The following is a 15,108-nucleotide window of genomic DNA, read 5'->3' as shown; positions in this document are numbered from 1 at the left end:
ATCAGTACTCCACACAGACATCAGTATATTTGTCCCGAAAGTTTGACAATGTGTAGAATTCAGCCATTTGAAATGACATTAATTATATGCATTATTACATTTATATTTGTAGCTATATAAGTAGTGGGAACTCCGTGTTATTTCTTGCTAATATGACCCTGAGTTTGATTTCTAGCTTTAGTAAATAAGCTTCTGTTTTGGTTCCTTTCCTTGTCTTGGTCTTGTCTTTCCTATTTCAGCATCCTGGGAACTAGCACTCTATTCTGTTTTGATTAGACTCAACCCCAAATTGTCCAGAATTAGCATTTGACCTAAAATGCAAACTTGGCAGCTGGGAAACTGTCATGTGATTTACTCCAATACTTTTCTCATCTTCTTTTTGGGAACAAGGTAGGCATAGACAAACACCTATACTATATTCTAGCAGCTGAATAGACACCTGTAGCATATCACAGTAGCTAATAATCAGGGGAAGAATGGAGTAACAACTCAGTTTAGAAATATTTGTATCGGGCTTCCCTGGTGGCGCAGTGGTTGAGAGTCCGCCTGCCGATGCAGGGGACATGGGTTCGTGCCCCGGTCCGGGAGGATCCCACATGCCATGGAGCGGCTGGGCCCGTGAGCCATGGCCGCTGGGCCTGCGCATCCGGAACCTGTGCTCCACAACGGGAGAGGCCACACAGTGAGAGGCCCGCATACCGCAAAAAAAAAAAAGAAATATTTGTATCAAAATAAAGAGTTATATAAGCTTGGACCCAGAAGGGCTAATTCTACATTATCTCTAAAAATTTTGATTGTGAAAATAAACAGAAAAACCTTGTTTCCTAAGAATTCTTTATTACCACAGTTTTTTAATACTACAGGTTTTCACCATAGATGTTTTAAAAGTTGCCCTTTTTAAAAAGAGAAGAGACACTATAAGAATATTATAGGGTTGTGCTTCTTCCTTAATTTCAGATTTTGTTACCTCTGAAAACAGAACTTTAGAGATCGCATACCTTGGGCCTAGAATAATGTCCATCTGAGGATGATTATTGGTATGCAATATTGTTAATGTATAATAATAGTAATAATGGTAATTAAGATGATCTTTTATGTAGTTAGAACTCAAGCAGGATAAATTGAATATGAAGCAGTATGCTTTGGGCAGGTTTTGATTCTTCATTTGTTGGTCTCATGTCAAAGATATATGTGTTTGGTGGTCTAGATGGAAAGAATATCATACATTCAAAAAATAATGAACCTTCTGAACCTCTGATGATCAGGAGGCTCAGCATACTGCATCCGATGGGCATAAAGTGCTGCCTTCCCACATGGTTACAACTGAAGGAAGAAAGTCTGGACGAATCATCTGCTGGCATATGTTTCTTGAATTGTTGGCTATTTTGGTGTTGACTTTTATGTTGAGAGTTTCATGTTTTAATGACAAAAGTGTTCACTGGAAATTATAGCCTGGAAAAGAGAACCACTTTCCTGCTTCTGCAGAAAGCTAGGTAAGGCATTGATGTGGGGTAAAGTAGCTGTGGAGTTTTATATTCAGATTGTATGAAGAGTAAACAGAGCATCTAAAATAACCACTTGCACATTGCAACAAACACATCATCATTTGCTTAAAAAAGAGTTATAATTACAGTTGACGAAGCATGGACACCATAAAAAATGCATTAGTTTGGCTTGACACATTAATTACCTGTTTTTGCAGATGTTTTTATGTATTGTTGTGTGAACAGTTTACAAAATAATTACAGGAAAGTCATACGGAAAATAAACTAAGTGGGTGGTTTCTCGTCTAAATATTTTCATTCATGTGAATCTGTGTGAGGCACAGCTGCTCTATAGCAAAAGCAGAGATGAGGATTCTCGAGTTTTTTTTTTTTTTTTTATTAGATGGTCTCTGTCATCAGTATCACCACATTTTAATATCTTTAGCAGCACAGTTTAAAAACATAAAATGAGAGGGTTGGTTTAATCCCTGTGATTACTGAAAAAAACCTTGATTCTGATCAGAAGAAATGTAGATATCTACGAGTATTTTAAAATAATCCAAACAAAACTAAAATACCCTAAGTGAAAAACTACTGCTATTTCAGTGCTGGCAGGTCGTTAGGCACTTGGGCAAGGATTTAATCATTATTTTGTTTTTACTTGAGTTACATACTTTTACATAATTTACACCTTAAGCTATGTCTTAATTAAACATTGAGCTAGTTATAAATTGCATGGAAGTTCAGCTTATTTATTCTCTTTAAGGAAGTATTAAAAATGTAAATCTGCTTTTTCTGAGACGATTATACTGTATTTCTCTTAGTGGCCTCAAAGTGCGTTTCATTTGAAAAATAACCAGATCATTGTGTCATACTTTTACAAACTGTTAAGACACACATTTTCCAAAATTGTAATTGTCAAACGATAGAGTTCATAGGCTTCATTTTATTTTACACAATGATTTATAATTACTTAGAATATCTGTGTTGTATTTTCCTCACGGATACTGTAATGATAATTTTTCATAAAATTAAACCAAATATAGATTCTCTTTTTAGTCCAGCCATGCCACTTCTATGCTATATTCCTTTTTTATGCATTTCACCTGCACAGATGATAAAGACAATAATTATACACATTTTCTGACATGTATTTTATGTGACTATTATGAAAGGCACTAAGTTATAGAAGGAGATAATTGAATCATCTCTAGGTGTGAAGGTATTGTAATCAGACTGTGTAATATTGGTGAAAAATCATTCATTTACTTTTTCATTCATTTGTTTAACAAAATTTTATTGATAGTCTTCTATATGTAATGTCCTATGACAACATTGAAATGACCATAAACACTGAGATGACTATGTGTCTGGAACATAATAGATGTTCAGTAACTATTAGACATCTTTCCTTCTGAAAGGGGTAGGAGAGGCAAGAATAAGTTGTATGGAGAACTTTTTCACTCTTGTGCCTTACTTAAAGAAAGCCAGTTGCTGGGAGGATTTTCTTTGTTATCTTGAAATGGGCTTCACATGTGATATACTCTGGCAGTAGTGCTTGACACATACTTTGAATTGTTTAAATGTGGCGATATGTAATTTTCACCTTAAATCAGTCTGAAGAAAGATGGGATGGAGTCTTTTCTAATTCTAGTATACACTAAGGCAATTTAATTTTTAAGGTGGGGACGCATTAATGGAGTCTATGAAACTTACAGAATTGAGGAGAATTAACTGCTTATAATCAGTATTTCTGTTGATCATTTTACATCCTCTCAAAGGAAATGTGATTCCATATCATGACATCAAGAAAACAGTTGTTGAACTGAGTCTTCCATAGATTTGCTGCTTCTCTTAAGATGTCTCTTATAGCTAGTGAAAAATGAGCAAAAGCTTTTGTATGGTTTGGGGGACTTTCCATATTTACCTGTGTGGCAGATAAAAAACTGTAAGGTTATGTGGAGTTTCCTTTCCAGATTTTCCCCTATCTTATTTTTATTCCATCTTATAAGACAAAATTTAGCTTTTTGGTTTTAATTCTTTATTCCCTTTTCCTTCAATATGTCTCTAGCTCCTTTTAATCTTTTTATCGTAATCTTTTAGAAGCCATTTGATTAGAACATAAGGGACACTTAGGGAATTATTGTCATCATCATCATAAGGAACATTTAAGGGATTGTTTATTTATTTACCTTCTTACTTAGAAGAGTTTATTGTCAGAAAGAGACTGTGCAAGCAGTGTTGTTTTGAAGGAATTGAATGATTGGTCTTTTGGGTTCTCCCCCTTTAAAAATGCAAAACAAAAATAGGTTAGGGAGCAGAAAGAAATCGTTGAATCTAAGAGAAGGGTATCTCTGTAGGCATTTAACACACTATGGTCTAACGATGTGTTAGTTTTCACACAGTATTACTGATAGCAGTGTTAAAAAACAAAATTCAAGTGAGTAAATTTGAAGATCTAATTGGCATTATTAATGGATTCATGAATTGGGCAGCATCCTATCTAGCAAGTAGCAGGGAGCTCTAAGGAGCTCCAGAAAAGGAGACGTTTTTAAAGGCAGAAAGCGGGTGGGAAAAGGAAGTCATAAATAAAAATAAGGATTATTTTGAGCAAGGTCACCTTCCTTTGGGGTCAAAAGGGTTTATCATGCATATTATCTCACTGATCCTGACTGAGAAATTCCAGATTGATTGGTTAAGATTCCAATCCTGGGGAAGGTTGAAATTACAGTTAGACTAGGTATTAAGTCTTGGTTTGGTGACATGGGCTTAGCACAAGTGACTCCATTTTGGACCTGTTGTTTCTTTTTCTTTTCTTTTTTTTTTAAATTCTCCCCTTTTGATCAAACTCTTAGCTTAACTGAGAAACGTGATCAAAGTTTAAAGATTATTATGATTATAAAAAAGCAGGATAATTCTCAGTGTTTGGGGTGCATTTTGGAGCCATGGTCCCCAAGATCCAAACCAATCAAAATCAAATAAGTCAAAGAACAACTCTGCTGAAGGAGTCAGCTTTTTAACCAAGTGGCTTGCTCAGTGATTTTATGGAATTGAGTTTCAGCTTCCCCAGAAGTGTTGATCCAGGCATAGCAAGTGGTGTTGACCACAGCACAGACAACTCCCTGCTCAGCTAAAAGATAATTAAGGGCTATACTATTATGAGGAAAAATTTTGGCCAGAGAGTCTAAGGATTTTTGGGAGGCAGCTGTTGTTTCAGTAGCAGATAACAGAATATCTTCAAGAATTAAGGAAAATTTTAAAATCACATTCTCAATTACATTTACTTTTGACCAGGGAAGCATGGCCTTGCCAAAGGAAGTGAATTCTGAGTCATGAACATCTCCTGATAGGTCTTTTCTAACTTTCTGATGTAAATCCATGGGAGTTGACCAATGAGGTGACTAGTTCATTTGTGGAAAGTTAGGGGTACAGTTGGGTAACCTAAGAGGCATTGCACAGTTGTACGCTAGCCATCTAGGCGCACATAGGTCCGAGGAGAATGATAACCACCACAAACAAAGACAAAGCCTATTGGGGCACAAACCATTCCCGTTAAAGTGATGCTGCTAATGGACCATTCACAGGGATTGCTGTGTTTACCATTCAAGCCAGAGGTCAGTTAGGATTTCAGTGCATACGGAGAGAAAGTCTTTTAGCCTGAAATAAAGAGTCACCCACCTTGCAAAGACGGGTGCTGCTGGTGAGATCTCTTAGTGAGTGGGAACAGATCTGATCTAGATAATCATGGGAACGTGGGGGGGCAAATGACCTAAGTTATGTAGGTAATTATGTCTCATTGGGGAAGTACAGTTATAATTGGAGAAAGGTAAAAAATGGTATTTCATGTTCTGGCCACAAGAGTTGAACTTGGTAAGACATTTCTTACTAAGAGGGGATGAGTGGGGTGTTGATCATAGTTTCCAGTGACATTGGGAATAGAAGAAAAATTGGTCACAGGGAGGACCAGGAGATCTCTAGTATCATGGATAGGTCGGAATCTTTGGTGACAAATCCAGCAGTCTGAGATGTTACTCTGCTTAGTATTGGACTGGGAGATATGGAAATGTTTTTCCAGGCTAATTCCAGAGTAAATGAAAGAAAGACAAGAATAAAGGGTTTCATGTTTGTTAAAATATGAAGTCTTGATCCAGCATCATGGGCAGAAGCAATCTACCTTGATGTCAGCTACTTCTCTTCCTTGACAATTTGATTCAGAGGTCCTTCCTGTCTGTACAGGACCAGAGGTCAGGTGGGGCCTTCTTCAGCTGTGAGACATATATCTGAGGCTCAAGTCTCTGAAGTTTGACTTCCCTGCCATCTGGGCAGGGAAGAGGACCTGGTTATAGTCCCTTGTAGTCTCTTATAGGAGATTCAATGGCAGCCTTTAAAACAAAGGCTTTAGTGACTTTAAATTAGAAGGGTGGGAGAAAATTAGAAATGTTAGTTTGGAGAGTTGTAGCCAGATATTTGAGGAAACTAGAAGAATTTAGGATCTAGTTCAGTTTATAGGTGTATAACGAAACCTCAAAGACAGTTAACAGGGTTACTCTAAAATAGACAAAGGTGCAAACATAATTTTTCTCCCTACAGTTATCCCCACTTTTTTTTTTTTAAGGATAATTACAGTAAAACTAATCAGTTTGCATTAGACTTGGCCTGATTATTTTCATAAGTGCAGCAAGAATAGTGATTGATTGTATAAGTTCTTTTTAAGGCTGCTTTGGTGGAACTTTTCATGAGGGATCTCAGATTGAACTCTTAAAAGCCTTTAAGGCTAGGAAGCCAATCCAAGCATCATCACTAGATTTTACCTGCAATACCTACAGTTTGAGTGAAGTCCTCTCTTTTCAAGGTTCCTGGGCCTGTCAGGAAGTATAACCTTCCATACTCAACTGGTAAGGCTGACGGTAACCCTGTAAGTAAGGCACCAGGCCAATTTTTCCAAGCAGTTCCTTAAAGCTGTCTGGTCATATCTGAGTGTATACACATTTCTGTCAAATATGACATTCTAGTTAAAGTCTTGGTAATATAGCCAGTGTTTCCAATTGTGTTCTGTTACGGTGAGAACAGATTCTTATTGAACTTATGCAAATAATGAACTTTATTGCCATGAAGAGAATACTCAGGAGTTTCTGAATTTTGGTGCGATCAAGTAGGGAGAAAAAGTAAATGTTCCACTTTAGTTCACAAATGTATGTTACCAAATTGCTGATAGCTTTAAAAGAAGAGATAAAAGGATTTCCTTAAACCTGGAAAAACAAAAGAACCAGCAATGTTTTAAACAAAAAGTCATAAAAAATTATAATCATCTTCATCAGTTCATTCAGTTCTATGTAATTATTTCTTTTTTTAAATTAATTTTTATTGGAGTATAGTTGCTTTACACTGTAATTAGTTCTTGATCTTCATCTTTTGTTAGCAGTTTTATGAATCCAGTTTTTCCTTAGAGTTCTATAAATTCTTAACCAGTTGGTGTTATTATCTGAAAGTTACCAGAAACTAGTATCCTAGAGTACTTGTCAGAATCCTTTCTAGAAATTTCTCTGAAAAAAGAAACACTTTTGTAGGAACGCTTTAGCAAAAGCATCAGAGTAAAACAATAACCGTCTGTAAATGTCAAAAGACTTAAAATGCCCGTGGTTAAAGATCTGACTAGAGTTCATTACAGCGCAGTTGACAAGGGAATTTGGTTATTTCTGTGACACACAACACTCCAAGACAATAACTAGAATTATGACTGATAACGTTATCAGATTTATTATTGTGTTATTATAATGTCATTATATGTATTATAATGTTTTATTATAACTGTCAGATATTAACATATATCAGATTTCTAGGAACTTCATACAATTTTTAGAATACTTATATACCTATATAAATAGAACATAAAGAAGGCCTAGTATTTTTATTTCTCAATGCTTCACATGTAATTTAACATATCAAATAAGTCTAATTAGTTTAACATCTGTCTTTTTATGAGAAGAGAGAACAAATCTTTTGAGATATGCCAGGGGCCCTCTGGAAAAATCCCAACGTTAGAGGTCAGAAAGACTTCTTTTAGAATTTGATTTTTCGGAATTTTGTAAAAAATATCAAACGGTATAAAAACACTTGGTCAAATAGGGTCATAGGACACTACGAAACAATGCTTATGTATTGAACCAAAGTGACAAAGACTTTACAGGCAAATATAGGTTACATAGTTCTGAGCAAAACTTACTTTTTTTAATATCCAGAGGACTAGGTTTAAGAAATCAAAGACCCGATAAAGACAACAGGGAACATAGGTGATGATTTTGACGGGACACAAGATCTTTGTGTCCCCCACCTCCTCCCTGGCCCTGGCAGATTGTTCAAAAGGTAAAGGAAAACCTTTTATAATCTCTTACTATTAAAAGCCGACCAGTAGTCCAAGAACACTTTGTCCCTTTTAATAGGGAGAAACTCAAATTCTAATTTTACACCAGCTTACTTTTGGTATTGAAACTTAATCAAATTCATTCTAATCTTAGCCAGTCCTGATCACACATAAAATTCCTTTTCCTTATTATTTCTAGTAGTTTTAATTACCTACATGAGAATTTTTAACCCTTAGAAACCTTTAATTTCTAGTGAGAACTGGGAAGTAAGCAATTATGAACTATCTTTTACATCAGCATTCTGTGGATTGGCAGATTCATAAATACTTCTTATAATTTCTAGAAATGTGTTTTCTCATAGACAGTTTCTCAGTGTGGCATAAAACATGCTTATTAATAGACCCCAAATGCCTTGAATTTCTCTGTAAAAAAAGCAAAAATTAGATAAACCTATGTTCAGTAATTAATCTTTCAGTACTTTACCTTGTTTGGAAGTGATCTAGATACTTAATGACTGTCCTTTAATTTAAGTTAACAAAATTTCAGGTTACCAAAAAGATTTGGAGAAACTATTGGAAAGTTCACCTAAAAACTTTTTATCCTACTGACATCTATCTATTTCATTTACTTGTTTTTAACAATTATGTTTAGACTGCCCACAAAAACTTCATGAGACATTAGACAATGTCAGTCTTCATCCCAAGCCATTTTTCTTGCTGACAAATTTTATAAGAGAAAACATGAACTTATTTGATCTTTAGTTGGCCTAGGCTGAATAAAAGGTGTATATCAACATTATTTTTAGTATGATAACTTTAAAGACGTGTCTGTTTTAATTAAATCAACAAACTTAAAATGAGCTTTTACTTACTAAAGATTATCTCAGATCGAGTGAACCTCAAAACCATTGGGTTAACTTTTCTTATATTTTTAAGAATTTTATGAATACATGATTTATATAAGCACTTAATTTTTTTTGTTGTAAGCCAGTTAAATAGAGCTCTTCTTCTTTTTTTTTTTTTTACAGTACGCGGGCCTCTCACTGTTGTGGCCTCTCCCGTTGCGGAGCACAGGCTCCGGACGTGCAGGCTCAGCGGCCATGGCTCACGGGCCCAGCTGCTGCACGGCATGTGGGATCTTCCCAGACCGGGGCACGAACCCGTGTCTCCTGCATTGGCAGGCGGACTCTCAACCACTGTGCCACCAGGGAAGCCCCAGAGCTCTTCTATAAGTTAATTTTGGCAATACGATCCAGAGGTAGAAAATATATCTATAACACATGTATATAGGCACATGTGAACATGTAGACAGATGCGAACAGGGACCTCATAGCTTCTGTACACTTGGGATTTCTCAATTACTCAAGTTCCAAGTGACCTACCCTCTGTCCCCCTTCCCCCTCTTTTTTTTTTTTTTTAACTGATAAGAACTACCTCTCTGAAGTTTGTACTTTAATATTTACATCTCAAAGGCACAAGAAAAGAATGTAAGTTACAAGTCTTTTAAGATAAATAGAGGAGGTTTGGGGATTGGAAAAAGGAATAGGTGAATTTTGGACTGCCTCTAGAGCTGCATTTCTAGTTTTGCAAAGATTTGTAAGATAAGGACAGTTGCTCTCAGTTACACAAGGAATTGGGTTGTTATTTAAATGACATCATAGGTTGATCCACCCATAAGTCCTTTTATAAGGGCTTTAGAAGTTTTTTCTTTCCTGCTGGGAACATTATTTTAGTTTAGGGGAGAAGGCCTTAAAAAACAGTTATTAGCAGACTCCGTATATTAGCTTCCAGTTTGGCCAACTTTTGACCACAGAGCTACTTAAAATTAAAAAAAAAATTTTGTCAGTTTTCAGCTTAGATAAACAGTAAATATTTCTGGCAGTATTGACCAACCCCTTGGACTTAAGAGGTATCCCCTAATTGGGTGCAAAAGATACTTTATTTTTCTCTTTATTGGGTACTACAGACAGAGATCCAGAATTGACTCTGGTAATAATTCTCACCCTCAACTGGCTTCTGCCAGTTTTTCCAGGATCCCACCTGCAAGGTCTGAGTGTGGTTTAAGTGGAGAATGTATCTCTGATATTTACCAGAATTTGGCAAGGTTTTAAATTAATTTTTAATTTCCGTTTCCCCTTGGTTGTTTAAGGGAATGATGTAGCAATTTACCAGAAAATCCTCAGTCTCATTACCTCTGAGAGAGATCCTTACAGGGTCTTTCTTTCAAAGGCATAGGGGTTCCTGTATGGCCATTAACTTGATGGACTTTTGTTTATGGCCTTGTAGTCTCTTCAGAGTGGAAAGACAATTCAAACAGAAGATTACTAGAATGAGTACTTGATAAAGGAAGACAGAGGGGGCAGTAGGAGTTGTGTCTGTCTTTTTTTTTTTTAATACATTTATTTATTTATTATTTATTTATTTTTGGCCGTGTTGGGTCTTCGTTGCTGCACACGGGCTTTCTCTAGTTGCAGTGAGCAGGGGCTACTCTTCATTGCGGTGCGCGGGCTTCTCATTGTGGTGGCTTCTCTTGTTGCGGAGCAGGGGCTCTAGGCGCGTGAGCTTCAGTAGTTGTGGTGCGCAGGCTCAGTAGTTGTGGCTCGCAGGCTTTAGAGTGCAGGCTCAGTAGTTGTGGCACACTGGTTTAGTTGCTCCATGGCATGTGGGATCTTCCCGGACCAGGGCTCGAACCCTTGTCCCCTGCATTGGCAGGCAGATTCTTAATCACTGCACCACCAGGGAAGTCCTGTGTCTGCCTTATACTCCTTTGTTTTAGGTACCTCTTGTGTCTTTAATTTTTTGTTAGCTTTTTGTAATGAAACTTTCAATAAAGTTCTTTTGGCATTTTGAAGCCTTTGGAAGCTACTGCATACCAGTTAAAATATGTATCCTATTCTGTTTGTTTAACTGGGGAACTCTTACTTTTAAGTGCACTTCTTAAGTGAATGATCTTGTCTAATTGGAATGTTCCCCATAATGGCCACTGTAATTCTGGGTTGTTTTTAGTAATATTTTGCCATTTTTGTAGATATCTACAGTTTGCAGGATTGTAGTTGTTAGACATAAAATAAGCAGGTATGCCAGAAGGGTGTGCTTAACTCTTTGGATTTTAAGGATCCCATTATTGTTTTTATTTTTTTAGCTAGGCCTTTGGGTCTCTTGGAGCCAAATTAATACCTAAGAGGGGTGTGTCATAGGCTTGGGGATTATGTGGTGTTTTACAGTGTACCTCTATGCGTGGAAATTTTCTTAAGGTTGGCAAGTGACTGAGTGTCAGTAACCCATTCTGTGACCAACTTATCCTAACTTGGGAGTCTTTGAGTTAGGTGGTGGGTATTCTAACAGATCTTAAATGCTCAACCCTTATGCATCAATTTTGAGGCTGTTTTGACTTCTGAGATTCCTATTAGCATTTAGCCTTTATCTACATAAAGTAAGGTAAAAAAATGTGTACCTTAGTATATACTGAGTCCTAACCAAGAAAAGGCCCTGTGTGTACCATACCAGTTCCCCAATGTGGGATGTGGGACCTTGGACTGGGGAAAGCATTGAACCAGCAGATCTCAACAAATGTGGGCTGTGGACTGGGGGCCCCACATAAATAGGGAACTGCATATTGCCGCTAACAGTACCTAAGTGGATCCTGGGACAGAATTAAGGGTTGGGGGTTCCACTCAAAAACCTGGGAATTGCAGTCCATGATAAAGCTAGGGACCTGGGTTCCAGGCAGAACTGTCCACCAGCTCAAGCTGTCTTGCTCTGTAAAGGAAAGCCAGTTATATCTGAAGCTTGATGCAAAGAGAAAGGAGCTCAGAATTGAGAGAAACTTACCGCTGAAAGAAAGACAGTGAACGCAAAAAGGGGTTCACAGATACCACACCTGTCTTTCTTGTCCTCGAATGCCATCAGAAGTTTGTTCACTTTGGACCCTGACACTGACACCATATCTGTTAAAAGACAAAATCCAGCTGAGTAAATTTGAAGATCTAATTGACTTTATTGATTCCTGAACCGGGCAGCATCCCATCTAGCAAGTAGAAAGGAGCTCCACAGAGCTCCAGAAAAGGAAAGGTCTTTAAAGCCAAAGAGGGGATGGGACAAGGAAGTCATAAACAAAAAAAGATTATTTTGAGCAATACACCTTCCTTTGGGAGACAAAAACGTTTATTGGCTGGTTACCTCCCTGGTGCTGACGAGGAAGTTCCAGACTGACTGGTTAAGATTCCAGTCCTGGGGAAGGTTGAAACTGCGATTAAGTTAGGTATTCTAAAGTTTGGTGACATGGGCTTAGTGGCTCCATTTTGGGCTGTTTGTTCCTTTTTTTTTGCGGTACGCGGGCCTTTCACTGTTGTGGCCTCTCCCGTTGCGGAGCACAGGCTCCGGACGCGCAGGCTCAGCGGCCATGGCTCACGGGCCCAGCTGCTCCGCGGCATGTGTAATCTTGCCGGACCGGGGCACGAACCCGTGTCCCCTGCATCGGCAGGCGGACTCTCAACCACTGCACCACCAGGGAAGCCCTGTTTCTTTTTTTAATGGCAGAAAAACTGCGTAAACAACATTGAAAGCAATTATAGTTGAGGCAATGCCTGGGCACAACTGTTATCGTGACTATTGCTTTTACTATTCTCTGGTGACTCTTTGAACTTCTAGGTTTCACATGACACTTAGTTTAGAAAAAACATTAATGGGGGTTGGTTAAATGCAAATGGGAAGCAGATTCCCTGACTGACCAGGTTTGTTATTCACGGAAAGGCTGATGGCTCTAGATTTGTGGGTGATGTGTAGAACCGTAAATTACAGTTTTTCTCAAGGTTGCCTTTTGTTGTCAGAACACTTAGCATAAGTCAGAAATGGTAGGCTTTACCTGAAAAGAACAAAAAACCCATTGAATATAATAAATCAGCACTTAAAAAAAAACTCTAACCACCAAGGCCATCTCAAACAGGCATATATTCTTTTATGTGACTGAAGTTGTTTAAAAAAAAAAAAAAGAAGCACCAACAAACAAAAACTTATCCCAGCAAACCCAGGTTGATTTGGATGTTCTTCCTAATGTGATAAATCTGAATGAAAACCAAGCATGCTTGACCAAGAGTAAAGTGATAGAGCCTCCAGTAGGGCCTACTGGAGAGTGTGGAGTAGAGATAGGAATATAAGATGTGACTAAGTAGAGTCTTATATGGGGATTAAATTCTGTGCATGTGGAGACAATCAAGTATGGTCAAAATACTCTTGAAAATCCCTTAAAATTTCCCATAAAGTACAAATGTAGACATACTGGCTTTCAAGAAGTCTGACGTGGCCAGTTCTTCCTTTAACATTGCTTTTCTTTTGTTGAATCAATGATGAGGCAGTAGCTATATTCTTTTTAGTGACTAAGGGTAGAATAACAGAATTGGAAGAATTAACTTTTTATTCTAGTTCGTGAAACTGATTTTCATTATTTCTGTGAGTAAAAATGCCCTTTTTTTTTTTTTTAAATTGGTAAATGAATAAGGACCTTTGTTTTCCAAGGAAATCCTTGGGTTACAAGGATGTTTGAGAGCCCACTTTTTCTCAGAGAGGCCCATTCTCTTTTATATAGTGTGAAATTTGTACCTCTTCATAGCTCTGATTTTCTCGTGTGCCTGTCTATCTTCTTCAGTCTTTCCTTCTCTCTGATTCTACTCTATCTTGTCTGATAGGCTCCTGCCTCAACTCCTTACCTTTATTTTCTCTTCATTTTTGTTCCCATACTCGCTTGTACTTGTCCTGTGCTCTGTATTTTTCTTGCTCTACTCAGTAACAGTAGAATAATCGAATTCAAATTCAGTTACCTGAAGTGTGGTAGCATAAGATCTGGTTTAGGTTTAGGCTCTTATTTAACTTTGTGACTGAGAAAGGCATTTCACATCCCTGAGCCTCAATTTCCTTAGTTATAAAAGGAAGGTAATATATTAAATGAATTAGATATAGTGAAGGAGTACCAAATGGTGATGGTCTCTTGGGTAAATTAGAATTTCACAATTCTATTATCTATAGATTGTGCCTTCTATAATAACTTCTCTTAGTAAATTGAGTCAGGGTTGGTGCTCTGGACTGCTGGATAGCAGTTTTCAAAAATTTTCAATGACAGCTTTGAAATTGCTCATTTCTATTCAGCTACACTCTCTTCTTTCATGAATCACACTTTATAATCACCCTAATTCTATTCTTTCTCTTGATCTGGGGTAAAGAAATATGGGTTGACACGATATATAAAGATAAGACATCTTTTATGGTACACCAGAACTTTTTGACATAAAGGTTAGTAAATAAATAATGGAAGCAGTTTTTCTCTTTTGAATGCCAAAGCACAGTGGAAATTCTTGTTCTGTCTGAATGATTAACAGAAATGTAGAGAACTTATTGAAGGTATTGGTTTATCTTTAGGTAGAATTTTTATTTTTTTAAAAGATTTTTTGATGTGGACCATTTTTAAAGTCTTTATTGAGTTTGTTACGATATTGCTTCTGTTTTATGTTTTGGCTTTTGGCCCCGAGGCATGTGGGATCTTAGCTTCCCGACCAGGGATTGAACCTACACCCCCTGCATTGGAAGGTGAAGTCTTAACCACTGGACCACCAGGGAAGTCCCTAGGTAGAATGTTAAATACGTATCCATTTTTAAAAGCATTTATTAAGTGTCTCCCTAGATATATTACTGAAGAAATAATAGCCACATGACCTAATATGGGATTAAAAGTTGAATTCCAGGTAACCTAGTTTCCTTGAAAAATAATCATTATATGCTGCGTGTGTGTCTTAAAATGAAGATTAAGAAATTAAGACGGTTAGAGTCAAAAATTTTGATCAAGTAAAATCTGTTTAAAGTCATATTTATGAATAAGTTGATTACTTGGAATTATTCTGGAAATCGATAGATGAATCTTTTCTTTCTGGTACTCAAAAACCTCAGTAAGTATCCTGCAGCAGAAATCTGCAAGAGGTGGTTTTCATCCTTGGCTGCCGCTATTGATCAGCAGTGCTTGTGACCTACTTTTAAGGGGCTGATAAGGAAGGAGGCATAGTATGTATATTTAAGGTTACATTTAAAAAGCCTTCCAGTATTTCCATCACTTCGTTGTTGTTTCCATGGAAGCGGAACCACTATCATCAGCAGGAGTCCATTTCAACTGCTGGCTTCCGGTTCTTGTTTCTCTGTTACTATGGTGACTGCCTCGAAAGCAACAGAAATACCAAAAGTTTAAAAAGCAGAAATTTGATTACAAAATATTTTTTTTGT

At 37.2% G+C, this 15,108-nt stretch overlaps 1 protein-coding gene across 6 annotated transcripts in view; it reads left to right on the top strand.

The window, feature by feature from the left end:
- The window catches only part of RPS6KC1 (ribosomal protein S6 kinase C1), a 221,614-nt gene that overhangs the window by 113,987 nt on the left and 92,519 nt on the right, over positions 1-15,108 (top strand). The window lies entirely within an intron of this gene.

The sequence above is a fragment of the Pseudorca crassidens genome, chromosome 2 (assembly GCF_039906515.1).
Source record: "Pseudorca crassidens isolate mPseCra1 chromosome 2, mPseCra1.hap1, whole genome shotgun sequence".
NCBI lineage: Eukaryota > Metazoa > Chordata > Mammalia > Artiodactyla > Delphinidae > Pseudorca > Pseudorca crassidens.
This window is presented reverse-complemented; position numbering and strand designations above follow the sequence as displayed.